We start from the raw sequence: 15378 nt of genomic DNA, 5'->3' as shown, positions 1-15378 counted from the left end.
ATGGAGAATAACAACTTTGAAGTTTCCTCTAGAGCTTTCAAAGTAGACTACATGCACAGCTTTTATGGTAAGCCAGACTATCCCAAATATGCCTGCTGAATTTGAAATCATCTAAGTTTTGTATCATGTGCTTGCAGACAACTAAAAATGCAATTGTACTGAATTTGCTCAAACTGCAAAAATGCAGTCTCTCTGTCTCTGAATAGTGCTGACAATGTTACTTTAACCTACAGGGGAGTATGCATAGCTTTGGACATCTTCAATTCTTTTATCACAACGGAACAGCATTCATGGACTTCCTCCTCAATCCTCCCAGGGTAAAGCCTTCCTCTTCTTACTCCTTATTAAGCTTTGCCTTTTCTTGACACATCCACCTCTTCTGTTTCAGTGTTCTCCTTCTCTTAATAGGCATGAATTCCCTCTGGATATAAATTCAGACTATTCACTTAATTGCTTTGGATGGAATTCCAGAAAACAAACATCTAGTTAGTTCTTTAATCCACATTAGCTTAACTAGCATCCACAATTCTGCTCCCTGGTACCTCTACATTAAATTCAGTATGTGGCCTTTAAGGTGGGCAAACACAAATCTACAGCTAGCAAATGGCCAGAGACAGATCTTAAGATGGCCAGAAATAAAACCTCTGGGTATTAAAACTCTCTCATTCTTAGGATTTTTTTTCTCATATCTCTTTTCATCCCTCCTAAGAGGTATGTTTCTAACTTCCAAAATGAACTCTTGGACAGTTTATGACAAGATTAATATCAAAATCCACAACTATTTTGATTCCCAAATAAAAAATTAAGAACCTTTTATCTGTGGCCTTAATATGGAATAATTACTGAAAATTCTCAGCTAATTATCTCCTTTGTGAATAATTGTCACCCTTAAGGCAAGAGCAGTCTCCTCTTCAAATGCATCTGATGCAAATACAGGCAGCTAGGTATGAATGACTCTGTTTTGGTTTTCTTGACTTCCTCCAGTAACAGCTCCCAAAGGTTGAGAACTCTCCATATCCCTATTAATGTGGAATGTGTTTGTCTTTGTCATTTATTTGTTCGTCTTCCCTTTAAAAAAAACAAAACAAAAAAAAAAACAATGGTATAACAAAGTGATTTTTTGTTGTACTGATGAGAGAACTGGGGCTTAAAGATATGAAATAGAATAATCAAATCATTATGATTCAGGCACATGTAATTGCAGTACAGACTGCAGAAAGTTTAGTGCCAACATTTCCATGTCCTTCATGACCTTCTACTGGTCTAAATGCTGTTTCACAGACTGGATGCCTCAAGACTGTTTTCTCCTTTTTGCTTCCCTGGTTCAGGCTTAATTACCTCTCATCTGGACCCTAAATTGTCTCCTATTGAGACTTGTTTCTCTCTGTGTCTCCATGACCTCAACCTTTTATGTATCCTGCATATTCCTCACTAGGTAAATATTTCTTAATTACCATGTGATCTTGGTTCCTCCAAATTTGGCAGTCTTTGTTGGCTCTCCCATAGATACCCTCCAAAATCTAGCTCCGGTCTCTCCTAGACCCCTTTCAGTATTTATTCCCCACTGAAATGTACATCCTTAAGAGTAGAAACTTTGTCTTTTCTTTTCAATATATGTATTGCCTAAACAAAACCCAGCATAGAGGTAGTGAGGTCTTTCTATTTATTCATTGTTCTTCAAATAAATGCTGTATTTTTTTTTTTCAACTCGTTCCTTCGCTCAAAATGGTCTCCCACAGTGGGAGTTCTCCCTACCATCTTCACTTTTGCAATTTAATTTCTATTAAAATGCATTCATTATTTAACTTATAGCTCATAAGTCAATTTCTCCAGGTGGAAATATCTTTCCCCTCCTTTATATTCTGGTTATGAAAACTCTGGTGTCTCACACTCATTGTATTTGGTTCAAGTTATAGTTAATTCTTCTCCATCAGTTTATGAGACCATTGACTAAAAAAAAATATTATCTAACTTCATCTAATGTTGAGTATCATCAAAATATAATGAATCCTTATTGGTTTTAAAAATGGAATTGATTCACAGTACAAGCCACTTCTGAACTTATCTGCCATGAATACTAAATATTATATACACATATAAACAACAATAATGATGAAAAGGATAACATTGAAACACCAAGTGCTTTGCATAGATTAAATCATTCCAGTAGCACTATGAAGTAGGTACTATTATTAACAGATAGGAACACTAAGGCACAAAGAGATATGTTCTCCAAGAACAGTTTGTACAAAGTAGAACCAGAATTTTAAGTAGGAGGTTTGCCTTTAGAGCCCCCATAAGTCTTGGACATTACTACTGCCAAGAAAGGAAAGGAGAAAATTTTAAAGAACCAACTATAAACACATTTATATATATCTCAGGCCTCTAAGCTAACAAACATTTGGAAATTGAGTATATTGGATTTATATTTTAAGCAACATTAAGAGAAGTAATAGAGCATATCAAATTATTTTTCATTAAAATTAATAAAATCGTTGAAATAATAACTTTGACAGACAGTTTGTGGAAAACCAGTTTGCTTTCCAGACACACATTTTTTTTCCAGTTGCAGAGGGTTTTGAAGACACAGCTTTGTAATAATGCCTTTTCTTTCTTTCTTTTCTTTTTCTTTTCTTTTTTTCTTTTTCTTTCTTTCTTTTCTTTCTTTCTTTTTTTTTTTTTTAACAAAGGCATGGTTTGTTCTTTGAATTATCCACTAGATGGCAGAAAATTGTTGCTGTCCAAAGCATTATTACTAGATTAGTTCGGGGTCCTTTCTAAACTCCAGAAGTCATACAAATTGCTTTCACCTCTACCCGAGCCTTGCAAATTACATTTTAGAGTAAACCACTATTTTTAAACTAGGAAAGAAAAATCGGAGGTTTTCACAGTACTAAATATTAGGTGTGAGCATTCTAATTATATGTTTGTGCTGCTCTGCTTTAGCCTAGTAAGAACAGGTGCACAGACATAGGAAAAGGGCTGAAAGAACCCCAATAATATGATCTGTCCAGATGCCAGAGTTAGAATAAATTGAAGAGCCTCCAAGCAGGACAGATTTCTACAACTTTTAAGGAAGTTTTTATCATTAGCATATTAGACCCATCTGAGGGTTCTCCCCAGGCCCAGTTCTCTAAAGCTAGAAACTGGACATTGTAGTTTTTGTTTATTTTTTTATTTTTGGATTTTGGTTGGTTGGTTGGTTTGGAGGGCTTGTTTTTTGGCTTTTTTTTTTTTTGTAGTGCTAAGAAGAATACTTAGGACCTCATACATGCTAGGCAAGTGCTCTACTACTGAGTATATCCCCAACTTGAGCATTACTATCTTTTCAAGATTTTTCAACTATAAGAGGAGCAGACTAAATAATCCTATTCTTTGGCATAGTGGTAGTATTCTAGGATTAATGTATGACAGCCTAACTATACCCCCAACTATTCCAACCCCTATTACATGATTTATTTTCAAGCAAAATCATTGTATTTTATCGGAAAATATTTTAGTATGAATTTCTAAAAGCAAGGCCTCTTTTTAACAACATATAACCACCATGTGATATTGAAAGTAATAATTACATTTTGAGAACCCATTTTATCTAGATCCTATTCATTATTAAATGCTCCACCCCTGAGAAATGTGGGTTAACATTGAGAAATTAGATCTTATTTGCAGAAAGTAACTTATCAGAGAAATATTAATGAAGACTATATAAAGAAACTCAGTCATATACCAAAATTTATACCATTTTCCCTAGCACTTTTTCCAAAACTTAAACTTGTTTTTTTTTATCAAATAGCTATAATCTCCTTATAAAAATCTTACTTTAAAAAAAGTTTTTCTACATTAAATGTCAGTAACATACACTGCATGAGATGCTCAAATACAGTGCTCTAACCAGCCACAGATGTCAGATTATATCACAAATATCGTAGGTTAGATGATGATATTTTAAACTGTGAAGAAGTTTCCCTTGCAACTGGATTGTAGCAGAGGGAGATGGAGTCTGGAGCAAGGGCACTCAACAGGATCATCTTGAGAAGAGGTGTTTGAACTCAGACTCAGACATCTCTCCTGAAGATAACTAAGAATGTACTTATATATAGCCACTCAGTCCATGCTATAGTCAGCTTTTCCACATCTATGACCAAAAGACCTGACAAGAACAATTTTAAGGAGGAAAAATTTATTTGGGGGATCATGGGTTCAGAGGTCTCAATACACAGACAGCTGGCTCCATTCCTCTGGGCCCAAGGTGAAGCAGAATATCATTGTGGAAGAGTCGGGTAGAGAAGCAGAGAGAAAGATAGTTCCCATTCGATCAAAATATAAACCCCAAGGGCTACGATCAACCCACCTTCTCCAGTCACACCCTACCAGTCTATAGACACTACTCAGTTAATCCTTCAGGGGATAAATGTACTGTTTAGGTGCAGGCTTTTACAATCCGATCATTTCTCCTCTAAACCTTCTTGTATTATCTCACACATGAGCTTCTGGGGGACATCTTATAACTAAACCATAATATTCTGTCCCTGTCCCCAAAAGCTCTTGCCACTCACACCATATAATACATCTAGTCCATTTTCAAGAGCCCACATAGTCTCAACCATTTTAGCATTGACTAAAAGTCCAATTCCAAAGTTTCCTCTGAGACTCAAGGCAAACTCTGAATGTGAGCCCCTGTAAAAATCAAAAGCAAGTTATATGTATCCTATACATAAAGGCATATAATAAACGTTTCCATTACAAAAGGAAGAAATAGGGGCATAGAAAGAAGGAATGAGACCAAAGCAAGACCAAAAAATAGCAGGGCAAAACAAGTCCTGTAGCTCCATAGACAGCATCTGGAGCACATGACATTGTGATGTTCTCTGCAAAGAGCTTGTACAGCACAGCCCATATGTCCTTCCTGGTTGCAGCCCATGTGGCCGCTCTGTTGGCTTGTTTGTGCTCAATTCCTGCAGCTTTCCTCAGCAGATGTTCCATGGTACTGGCATTTCTTAATGGGGGTTTCCACTGCAGTTTGGCTTCCTTCTCATATCGCCATGCATGGCCCTTTCAGGGGCAGCCCGCAGGGACACTGACCCTGGGGCATTTTGCCTGACCTCTCAGGTCTTCCTTTTCTTGGTGGAAACCTCCTTGAACCCCAACTCTAGCATCCTGCAATCCTGCAGAACCAGAACTATGTAATTGATGCCAAGGTCTGCACCACCTGGAGCAGTAGTCAAGCCTTCAGGGACTATGGCTGCAGGAGCCTCTGAGTGCCTGAGCAGCTGAACATGGTGAAACAACTTTCTAGGTCCCCACTTGCAAGTAGGGTACCCCAACTGTCAGTTCTCAAAGGCGGTTTTACTTTTCCACCTTAGAGCCTGAGATGGGTGTAGTCTTGCCAAATCTTGAGACATCCTCAAGCCCTCTTTTCTATTGTTTTCTGGTAAAGTACTAAGTAGCATCTCATTAGTGGCTGTAATCTCTTTAACTACATTTCCTTAGCCCTGTTTTTATTCATAGTTTTCTGGCTAAACTGCAAGTTTTTCAAATCTTTCTGTTCTGCTTTCTGCTCTTCCACATCCACGTCTAAAAGCCACCAACAATACCCATGCCATCCCCTGAAAACTGTGCTGCTGCCTTGAAATTTCCTCAGATTCATTAGTCTGTCACCTCACAGAAAGTCTCAGGACACAGGCAAAATATAGACAGCAGTATGTGCAAACTCCTTGAAATTAACAAGAGCAGCTTTTTCTAAACCATTGTCCTAGCCGGGACTGGCAGCCACCCAACAATTATCTGGAAAAGCCAGGTATAAATTCTCGTCTTTGCAAGTGCAGGAGTGCAGAAAGGAAAGGAGACCATTTAAAATTGAACAGTCCTTATCTTTGAGACTTCTAAAGGGCCATCCTAGGTAATTTTAGAGTTACAGTGGGAATTGGCAGTTAGATGTAGCCCTAGTCCCTGGGGTGTACTTTCAAGCAGCAGAATTCCAAATAAGCAAAGGAGTGAGATATAGCAGACCACATGAAAGTGATAGTTCCGTCAGCAGGAAATTAACCAAAATTATGTACTGATAAATTCAGCACAGTAAAATGTGTCCTAGCCAGTTCTATAGTATATATCTAATATTTTATTTTCCTTGAATTTCTCAGATCTAGAAATCAATTCCCCCCCAATATCTCCCTACCCTACCATACTTTCTTCCCCCTGACTCCTTTCCTCTACCCTAATGATCTTCTTTCTACTTTCATGGCTCTCTCTCTCTCTCTCTCTCTCTCTCTCTCTCTCTCTCTCTCTCTCTCTCCCCCTTCCTCTCTCCCTCTCTCCCTCTAGCTTCCACATATGAGAAAAAGAAATACTATACTTTTCTAAGTCTTACTTACTTCATTCAAAATTATAGTCTCTTGTTCAACCTATTTCCCTGCAAATAACATGCTTTTATTCTTCTTTATGTCTGAATAAAACTGCAATATGTACATTATACCACATTTTCTTTATCCATTTATCTGTTGATAAACACCTAATCTGATTCTATAACTTGGCAATTATAAATTGTGCTGCGATATATATGGGTATGCATATATCTCTTAAGTATGCTGACTTTAATTCTTTTGGTATACCTGGATCATATGGTGGTTCTATTTCTAGCATTTTGAGGAACCTCGAAACTGATTTCCATATTGACTGTAATAATTTACATTTCCATCAACAGTGTAGAAAAATTCCTGTCTCCCACATCCTCACCAGCACTTATTGTTCTTTGTATTATTGATAATTGTCATCCTAACTGAAGTGAAATGGAGTTTTGCTTTGCATTTCCCTTATGACTAAAGATATTGAACATTTTTTAATACATTTGTTTGCCATTCATACTTATTTTGAGAAAACTCTATTCAGTTCATTTGCCCATTCATGATTGGGTTTTTTGCTCTCTTAAGGTTGAGGTATTTTTAGTTCTTTATGTATTCTGGATATTAATCCTCTGTCAGCTGGCAAAAATACTTTTTCAGTTGTTTTTTTACTCTGTTGTTTCTTTTACTGTGCAGAAGATTTATAATTCAATGCCATCTTATTTATAGATTTTCTCTTATTTGTGAGGTATAGTAGTCCTATTCAGGAAGTCTTTGTTTGCAGCTATGTTGAAGTGTTTCCCTATTTTGCTTTGAACGGTTGCAAAGTTTCTAGTCTTTGATTCATTTTGAGTTAACTTTTGTACAGGGTGAAATATAGGGATGTTGTTTCAACATTCTACATATCCAGTTTTCCAAGTACCACTTGCTAAAGAAGCTATGTTTTCTCCAATGCATGTTTTTGACCCTTCTATCAAGAATCAGATAATTGTAGCTGTGTGAGTTTGTTTGTATGTCCTCTATTCTATTGGTTTATAGATAGTCTGTTTTTATGTCAGTACTATACTGTTTTTATTACTATGGCTCTGTAGTATAATTTGAAATCAAGTATCATCATGCCTTCAGCATTGCTCTTTTTGCTCAGGGTTTCTTTGGCTATTCTGGGTCTTTTGTTCTTATATATTAATGTTAAGACTGTTTTTTTTTCCACCACCCCCCTGCCCAGTTCTAGGAAGAATGTCATTGGTATTTGATGGGCATTGCATTAGATCTATAGATCACTTTGGGTGATCTGTTATGATTTGGATATGTGGTATCCCCCAAAATCTCATGCAAAAACACTCAGAGGCAAAATGATTAGGTTATGAGAATATAACCTAATCAATGGCTTAATCTACTGGTATGGATTAACTGGGTGGTGATGTAAGAAGGTAAATATGGCTAGAGGAGTCAGGTCACTGGGAGCATGCTTTCAGGGTTTGTATTTTCTCCCTGATGAGTGGAGCTCTCTCTCTGCATGGAGATTGCCATGTTCTGAGTTGCTATTCTCTCCCATACCCTTCTGTTCTGATGTTCTGTCTCCCCTGGGGCCCAGAGCAATGGAGTTGGCCATCTACAGACTGAGACCACTGAAACTATAAGCACCAAATAAAGTTTTTCTTGTCTAAAACTGTTCTTGTCATGTCTTGGTCACAGAGATGAAAAAGCTGACTAAAATATGATCCTAATAAAGCACCTGACTCAAACTATCCGCCTATTAATAAACTGATTGATGAACAACTCTCTTCACACTCTCTTTTTCTCTAATTTAGAAGCCTAGTTTTTTTTTCATTTTTTATTGGTACTGTCCTTTTATTCCAAGTATATTGTCAACATAAGCTTAGGCTTATCCCTTCTAATTGTCTTGAATCATGACTTTCATATATACACCATATCAACAAATTCTCCCCTTCTGCTAGATAGCCACCTGACTTCCTCATTCTCTGGTTAACATCCTAACAACATGTAGCAGAATCCAGCAATCCAAACATAGCTCTCCTCCTCTTTTTCCTTCTCCTTCTCTTTCCTCTTCTTCACCAAGGTAATTCTATTATAGTTTTTTCCTGGAAAGAGGTACACCCATATCCCTTTACCCAGTATAAAACCCAAAACCTTATGTTCTTTTTTCCCGTGTTCAATTTTTTGATGAAGTGGTTCTCATTTGAGGGGTTGATATCTGTAACATATTTTTGACTCAGTGATGCATCAAAAAAATTCCTATACATATACAGTCAGATTTATATATTTCTTTTCATTTTTTTTACTTTTAATTGATGTATAAAATTGTACATATTTATAGTGTACAACATGAAATGTTTAAATATGCATACATTATGGCATGTAAGACAAGCTAATTTAAAATTTGCATTGTATCATTTATTATTCATTTGTGATAAAAATACATAAAATCTACTCTCTTAGCAATATAATACAGTGCTATTAACTATAGTTACCATGTTATATAGTACATATATTGAACTTATTCTTTCTCTCAAATATATATTTCCTTCATTATGACCCAACCATTTATGAGGTCTTAAGCATTTCCTATACAGACTATTACACTCCTGTCATTTTGTTACTCAACTTTCACATTTTTTCAGCCTTAACTCTCTGGAGGTGCATTTGCTACACATGGTTCATTATATCATCCATGAATACTCTCCTAAGCTCATACTATAACTCCACAATCAGACTTTGGTGTCAGACAGGCCTCAATTCAAATTCCATACTAGTTGTGTGACCATGAGAAAGTTTTTTTTACCTTAGTTATCTTTTTCTCCCACTTTTAAAAAATGGATATGATGATAAGACAACTTTCCTCAGAGTATTGTTATAAAGATCAAGTTAACTAAAGCAATTAAATGGTGCCTGGCATGTTTGTGTTTAATAGGTATGGGCTCTTTGAGATAGAAAGTGAACTGAAAGTGAACAGAAACCCAAAGACAAATTGTAGGATATGACATTCTCCTCCTTCTTTTCTGCCCCTCTACCTAAAACACACACACAGGTAACAATAGACATAAGAGTTGCATCAGCAAAGTAGACAAAATGGGCACTGATTCAAGACAGAAAATTTAGTTATCCAGCAGCCAGAGCCAGAAGAGAATTTGCAAAAGTGTTTTATTTCATTTTATTTATGTCCATTCATTTTATTTATTATATATAATGATAAAGAAGAAATAATATCATTTATTATTTATTTTTCATTTTATTCATATCTAAAGAATAAAATGAGGTTAAAAATAATTAAATATGATTAGGCCACAAGTATGTTTCTGTCTCATATCTCTTACTATGTTGCATACTACCACACAACTTTCAAGTTTATTTATTCCATTTTCCACTTTCTGAATTTTCATCCATCTATATTTCTCCTCTTGGTAAATTATCTTGTCATTTGTAAACAAGATATTAAGCACTAAACAAATAGGTCCCTATGTAATCAGTAATAACTAGCATAAGGTTAGTCAAAGGAACGAATATACTTGGTCCATTGGAATTTACAATCTAAAATGGAAATACATACAAATTGGAAAGTTCAAGCAGTATGAAGTAAAGAATCCCCTTTCTGTTCTTGTCCCCATTTTTTCTTCTTGGGTGACCATATCATTAGGTTGGTTTTATTGTTGTTGGTTTTGTTTTTTCAGTGCTTGGGATTGAACACAGGGCCTCACATATGCTAGGCAAGCACTCTACCACTGAGCTGCTCCCCAGTCCCGCAGTTTTAAGTTTTCAAATATCTTATCAGAGTCCCATTATTCATTTACAATACAACATTTATAGAATGTTTCTCAAAATTTTACATATAAAATAGCATACTAGATATCCTATTCCATACATTGATTTTTTAAAAAATTAAACATATTGTAAGATCATTGCAGATCATACAGTTGTATCAAATATACAGGGAAATCCATGTATCCTCTATTCAGATTCCCAATGTTAACCTCTTACAAAACTTTGGTACAAGGTCACAACCAGGACACTGACACTGACATATGATTGTAGAACAATTCCATCACTACAAGCATGTTTCATGCCACCCATTGCATAGTCACTCCCCTTTCCTACTCTTCACACTCATTCCTTAAACCCTGCCAACTAGAACTCTATTTTTCATGCCTGTCATATTTGTCATTTCGAGGTTGTTACATGAATAAAATCATGGGGTATGGAATCTCTGGAGACTGGCTATCTGCACCCAACATAATTCTCTCAAGAATCTTTCAGGTGGTTGTGCATAACAATAGCTCATTCTTTTTTATTGCTGGATATTATTCCACGATATCAATAAACACTTTCATCCTATGGTTTTTTTTTAAATTTTGCCTGTTATGAATTGAATCACTGTAAGCATGATTTACAGGTTTCTGTGTGAATATAAGTTTTCATTTCCCTGAGATAAATAAATGCCTAGAAATGTGAATACTGAGTGATAATATAGTTTTATGAGAAACTATCAAACTGTTTTCCACAAGGCTTTACTGTTTAAAATCCCCTCCATCAATATGTGAGTGATCCAGGTTCTCCAGATCATCATGACTATTTTGTATTGTCATTAACTTTAACTTTTTTTATTTTGATAGGTGTGCAGTGATGTCTCCCTGTGGTTCTAATTTGCTAATGGTTAATGATATTAAACATTTTCAGGTTCATTTGCTACCTGAACATCCTCTTTGGTAAATTGTTTCTTCATATCTTTTTCACCTTTTCTATTTGAATTGTTCATTTCTTTACTGTTCAGTTTTAGGATTTTGTATATTTTATGTGCTAGTTCTTTATTGGCATTGTGATATGCAAATATTGTCTTTCAGTTTACTTAAAAGGCATTTCAGAAAACAAATTTTAAAAGTTTTACTAAATCCAATATGTTCCCCAGATTAGAGAAAAGTCCAAGATCACTTCTTGGCACACAGTCTGCTTTGATACCACAGGACTGGGGAGGAAATCTAGTTCCTTAGTTAAATTTTACCTGTATGGTGGGACAGGCCATAATTTTTTTTCTGTAGTGTTCAATTGCACTAGTTATTGTCTAAAAGTTTTCTGTCACACCAGCCCACCATTTCCTGGTCCTTTGGACAGGAAGAGCAGGCCACAGCTAAGGCTTTTTGCGATTTTTCACTGGCATTTTCAAATTCTCAGTATTTTAGGATATAAGAAACAAACAGAAATCCCAAAGTATTCACTACAACATAGTTCTTGGGTCCTAAGCTTCCTCACTGGTATACTACCTTTTTTCTACTTTTCAGAGTCTTATATTTTTACATATTCAGTGTTCAGGATGCGTGTTTGTATTCAGGGAAAACAATAGTGAAAATTATGTCTACTTTGCCTCTTGGAAAGTGTATCTTACATTTTTACTTTCTAGTCCCCACTGCCGTGAAAACTGTAGGTTGCTTTTGCCCATGCTGGCCAGTTCCGTTTGGAATCTGTTCTTACAGATTTTATGGTTAGGGGAATTATCTTTGTCTCCCTGAGTTTTGGGATCTGGTCTATGTAAAGGTCACAAAAGTCCCCATTTCAAGGTAAGTTGTGTTATTATTATCAGCATTTCAGAGCCTGCATTTCTCCTGAGGATTAACTGATACTTTCTGAGGAATGTAACATATCCTGTCAATGCAAGCCAGGCAGGGTTGTAAGTAAATTATTTTTTAAAAGAGAAAGTATGTGGAGGTCATCACAGTGAACCCATTTTATAGAATTATCCCCTTAACCTCATGCTCCCATTGCTCACAAGTGTCTGTCCACTGTCAGATGATATACAATAATTCACTTATCCAGTCCCTTATGTTTGGGCATTTGAACAATTGTCTACAAATATTAACAATTCTACAAGATACACACACACACACACACACACACACACACACACACACACATATATATTATATATATATTTTTTCATATACATGTCATTTTGCTTACATACAAGTATGTCTGTTGGAAATGTAATTAATGGATCAAAGGTGTATGCATTTGTAATGTTAATTGTTGTTGAGCTGCCCTCCATAGCAATGGTACCAATTTATACCTCAAGAAGTATGACAGTACCTGTTTCCTATACAACATGTTTACTATCATTAATTTTTCCAAGTTTAGAGGTGAAAAGGTTATCTCATTTTAATTTCATTTTCTTTATTTTTAGAAGAGCCTAGCCTCTCTCTCTCTCTCTTTCTTTCTCTCTCTCTCTCTCCCTCTCCCTCTCCCTCTCTCTCTGTATGTATTTTTTTCAAAGTCATTTTTTTTCAAATTTATTACATAAAAACGTTCACTCTGAACTTATTGTTTCTATCCTTCGAACAGTATTCTATTAGTTGTGCACACATGTAGGATTGCTTTTAATATTAAAGGCAAGGTATGAGTTAAATATATTAAAATCTATTCATTTAAATACACACTTTGATTTTTCTTTTTTGTTGTTGTTGTTTATTTATTTGTACTGGGGATTGAACCCAGGGCCTTGTTGACAAGTGCTTTACCACTGAGCTACATCCCCAACCAGGTTTCTATTGTGTTTGACAAATGTGTTTACTCAGGTAGCCACCTACACCATCAACATATAGGGCATTTACATTATCTAAAGAAGTTCCCCTGGGCTTATTATAACCACTTGCCTCTCCCTAAAACATTCTCAAATATCATCTGCTTAACAAAGGCTAACTTAATTAAGAATTACTAAGCAAGGTATTATTTTATTCAAGTCTAACTGTCTCTCTTCTGTGGGTATACAGAGTAAAAGCTATTAGAGGACAGGAACTGTAGCTTTTATATGTTTTATACTGAACTTAGTATTGGCAACTGTTTAATCAACAAACATAACCATCAATCAAGAGTTACTTCTAACTTGAGACTAGTCAGCATTAGGTCCTAAATATGAAAAAATAATTGACTCACAATTTATAATATAAAAACAGTACACTTCTTACACGGTGATTTATTACTTACTAAATGATTCTGAATAAATGCTTATATTCTTCTAAAGAAGAAATAATGACAGCTATACTATAGAGGCCCTCTCAACAAAATGACAGTGAACAAAGTATCCTCATGTTGTACTTTTCTGAAGAGCTGATATGTAATCACTGATCCCTAGGCAGCTTTGCAGAGTTGAACATGAACATAATTATATATCCAGAAACCAGATTGGCAGCTTTCACTTGCTGCATTTTGGCTTATTTTTAAGGTTGCTTTTAACAGTGTGTAAGGAATGGTGCCCAAAACATCTAGATGTGGATAGAGATAATCTGAACTCCTTTTCTATTTACTGTAGATAGTACAGGGATATTTAACCTTTTTCATCAGCCATTCTAATAAATAAATGTGAACCAACTAGAAATGTTTTCAACATCAACAGTATTTCAGAGGGGTTGAATGAGCCCATTGTTAAGCAAATAACATTTCTCCAAAATTAAAAGCAAACAAACAAAAACTTTTTTTCTAGTAGGAGTATTTAAATATGATTAATCCTAGGTGCTATTTAAAAGCATATTTGTGGTGAAGTTCTACATGAGTGTCACTTTTTTCATTTCAAACAATAGCTTGCATATTCAAGTAAACCTCCCTCTCCTGCAGAGTCAAAGGATATTTTCTAAAAATAACACAAAACAATATAAAGACTTAGAGTATCTTACAGAAAATATTTCGCCAAGCAACATAATGCTTTACTTGGGCTAGGCACAAAATCAAAACAACCCCTAAATAACCCAATAAATGGATATCTTAGTCTTCTTCCAGTGCGTCTCATCCAGTGGACTCCTTTCAATCCAAATAATCCCACCTGTTTTCCCAAGTCCAAGAAGAGGCCTAGTCAAAAAGCACTCAATATGTTTTTGAGGCTTATGATCTAAATTCAAAGTCCTTCTAAACTCTAATTTTCTTCTAGGAAGTTTCACAATTATTGAACACCTTGTTCTTCAGCCCATGAGCAATTGTACATATGGTTTTCTGGGTGCAATATCAAAGGAATCTTTCCATGACCCCTTTATTCATTAGAAAAATGAGAAGCCATGGTAATCGATATGTTCACTGGGTTCATGGAAACAGACTTTGAGATATAAGCTTATAGATGTGCAAATAAGGTCCAGTTTTTAAAAAGTACTATTATATGGGGTTTTCAAAGGGAGATTAACAAAACCCAAAGATATCCCAGATAAAACAAACCTGTGAAGAAGCTGAATAAATAATAGCTGCTGAATTAAACTAAATAGAAGAAATGAATCAATAATTAATAATTAGAAGCAACTATTTGTCACCAAGATGTATTTTAAACTATTCCTGAGCCCTCAGGCTTTCTTTTGGGTTAAAAGGATCTCTGAAAAGAGAAAACAGAAAAAGCTGGCACAAGGTGAAGCAATGTAAATATGTTAATTCTCCTGAGGATTAACTGAGAATGTTAAGGGACAGACTCATCCTACAAATGGGAATGGACTATACCATACTGACAACAACAAAGAAATATTAGTGGATTGTTAAAGAAGCTATACACTGATTACAACAAAGCTACCCCTCCTCAAAATCCTTGACTTTCATGACTGATTTTATTTATAGTCAATAAAGTTCAATTCCATTCTATGTGTCTGTCTGTATGTATGAAGTCAACTAGAATTTTTCAAATCCAAGTCACATGATTTAACAGAGTTGGCTGATGCCATTTTTAAAAATTTAATAACAAAAGGGGCAACTTGGCATCAAAATAGAAAATGACAGTGAAATACTAAAACTTACTACATAAAATAAAAATCTATGAGATCAAGTTGCTATAAATACATAATTCTATACACACACAAAGGTGGGAAAAGGGAAAATTCTTTGCAGTAGAATATTAATTAATAACTGCAGAAAAAAGACTTAGAAAGTTACTTTTTTACAGTTTTATAGTAATAATTGATTCAGGCAAGGTTCATTGGTGAATACTCCAAAATAATTTACTATTTATAAAGAGAAAATTGGTAACTTTACAGAGCAGAAACTTGGTACTTAGCCACTTTTTTCCTTGAGT

General features: G+C 35.3%; 1 pseudogene; it reads left to right on the top strand.

Annotated features, from left to right (window-relative positions):
- Positions 1-15378, top strand: part of LOC143401885 (glutathione S-transferase A4-like) — a 33227-nt pseudogene continuing 17849 nt past the window's right edge.

This window comes from Callospermophilus lateralis, chromosome 6 (assembly GCF_048772815.1).
Source record: "Callospermophilus lateralis isolate mCalLat2 chromosome 6, mCalLat2.hap1, whole genome shotgun sequence".
Lineage (NCBI taxonomy): Eukaryota > Metazoa > Chordata > Mammalia > Rodentia > Sciuridae > Callospermophilus > Callospermophilus lateralis.
Note: the sequence above shows the minus strand (reverse complement) of the source record. Positions and strands in the feature narration are given on the sequence as shown.